The sequence below is a fragment of the Mus caroli genome, chromosome X (genome assembly GCF_900094665.2).
Source record: "Mus caroli chromosome X, CAROLI_EIJ_v1.1, whole genome shotgun sequence".
In the NCBI taxonomy this organism is placed as follows: Eukaryota; Metazoa; Chordata; class Mammalia; order Rodentia; family Muridae; genus Mus; species Mus caroli.
In genome coordinates, this window is record NC_034589.1 from 109,120,642 (window position 1) to 109,123,265 (window position 2,624).

Below are 2,624 nucleotides of genomic sequence, written 5' to 3' on the forward strand. Positions count from 1 at the left end.
AGAAATACTGATGTTAGCTATTTAAAATACTTGGTAGAATGTATCAGCAAATCTAGACATGCCTTGATTATTTTGGGAGGGAAGAAGCAGATTCATTATAGTATCAAATTCCATTTTCTTTTTTTTTGAAAGATTATAAATGCTTTATTATTATAATTATTTTTAAACAGAGAAAGGTTGGGGTAGGTATGCAGTAGCATTTGGTGATTTTTATCACAGAGAGCTAGATGGAGCATAGGCTCTCTTCTAGAACTTAAATACATTCTTTCACATTCTGTGTGATTCCCCCAGTCCACCTTAGTCACTGAAGGAAGAGTCACTATCTGAACTTTCTTCTACGGCTCTTGCGCTTTCGCCATTCGGCACCGGAGCATCTGGCTTCTCCAGTAGCTCTGGGTCCAGTCCTTCTGAGATCATCTTGTCTCTGATTGCCATCACTGGAACACCCACTTGAACCATCTTGAGGTATCTGGCATACCGTGGATTCTTGGCTACAGTTAGGACATTTTCTGATGGCTCTTCACTCTCCTGTGCTCCAGAGTCTTGCGTGCTATTCTGCCGTTGCTCCGAAGTGGTTTCAGAATGTGATCCTTTTGTGACAGCAGTGACATTTAAAGGAGACACTTCAACTGTGATGTCCTCTAGGCCTGGGATAGATGACAGCTTTGCATCTGAAATATTGAGAGTTGTTTCAATTTGCTGAATCCGGAGAGAAAGGTCTGCCAGTTTCTCCTCACAAACTGCGGAAAACCGGTTGAGAAACTGCACAGTGTATCACAAACTGGTTTAGAAAGGCCACGGTTCTTTTCTGTTGAATAGCTGGCACCTGTGTCATGTAAAAAAGCAAACACGATTCTTACAGGAGAAACATAACTCTGAGATCCTTTGGATATCTGGATTTCATAGAGGGGGATGGATGGTCTTTGCCCTGGGACATGTGGACATGTCCAAATTCCATTTTCTTAAAGACTTGTTTATATTGTTTATATACACTCAGTTTATTTTACAGGTAAAATCCCTTTATTTTCCCTTAAAATCCATCTATTTCTTTTTGATTTTCAAATTTATCAGAATATAACATTTCAAAATTGAATCAATTATTTTTGAATTTTCATGATTTCTGTTTTAATATATGTTCTTTTCTTAATGATTATTTGGTCTCTTTTGGCTTGTTTAGCTTAAGTATTGTTGACGTTGCTTATCTTTCCAAACAGACAATTATTTGTTTCAATCAAAAATATTTTATTTATTATTTCTTGCACAGGTTTTGGTTATTTGTTTTCTTTTACTGATTCGTGGCTTGAATTGTTTTCTTTCTTAACAAGTCCTTTAGGGGAATCATTCAGTCATTTATTTGAGATCTTTCTAATTTTTTTTTTTTTAATGTAGACACTTGTATTTGAAACTCATGCTTTGAAGTACTTTTATTGTATTCCATAGTTTTTTATATGGGGTTTCAATTCTCCCACTATTTAGAAGCTTTTTTTAAATGTCCTTCTTGATTTATAATCCATTCATTCTTTTTAATTCATTCATCATTAAATAATATTGTTCAATTCCAATGAGTTTGTGTATATGGTGTAGTTTCTGTTGCTACTAATTTCTCATTTACTTCCACTGTTGTCAGTTAGTATACAAAATTTATTTCAACTTTACTATATATGTTAATATTTGCTTTGTGTCCTATTAGGGTTCTATTTTAGAAATACTCCTTAGGTTGCTGATAACAATTTGCAATGTGTGGGCAAAATCTTCTGTAGATTTCAATTTGGGACTATGATATTATTTAAATATATTTCTCTGTTTAATCTGTCCATGATGGAGGGTTCTGGTAAGAAGTCACCCACTATTATTGTGCTGGCTTTGTTCACTCTCTTTACAAGGAATATATATTTTATGAGACTGTGAACACCAGTATTCAATACATATATGTTTAGAATTATGATCTTTCTGGCTTGTGGTTTAGTTTGATTTACTCATATTCGTCTCTTAATTGCTCCACAAATCAGAGTTATATTTGAAAGCACCTTTACTTAATCTATACATGGTTTCCAAAACCATTCCGTTTCTTTGTAGAGAGATACTGACTTCTTTTCTTTTAACATCTTCCCCTACTATTGGGCAAAATCTCTGAAACAGTTGTCCTACACATATAAATACTGTTCACTTTTTCTCCTTGTCTTATCTTATGCTGACAATTCTGATCTCATTGACTTGTCTTAGTAATGTCAAAACTTTGAATCTGAAAGAAGTTCAGAGGATGACAATATTGTCTCTAGGATGCATAGTCATACCTAGTTATCTCATAGTGTCTAGAAACCTAGATCTAGAGAATGATAAGAAATATAATTATAACCCCTTAAAAAAGAATACATCACTTGAATGGGACTTGTGATACAAGGAACTATTTTAAGGGATATAGTCACTGTAATGGGGTTTCTATAACAATAATTTTGAGGCAAGGAATGGGCAGAAAGCTATAATTTGATAAGCTGTAGCTACTTATAATGATATCTAACAAATTTACTACAGTAAATAATGTCTTAATCACTTAATTATTTTTAGTCAATTTTCATCACATCTAAGTATTTTGCTATTGTTACTCTTAATTAAAAAAAATATTT

General features: G+C 33.4%; 1 pseudogene; it reads right to left on the reverse strand.

The window, feature by feature from the left end:
- Window positions 1-249: 249 nt before the first annotated feature.
- Window positions 250-835, reverse strand: LOC110287333 (annotated as a pseudogene).
- Between the last annotated feature and the right edge of the window lie 1,789 nt (window positions 836-2,624).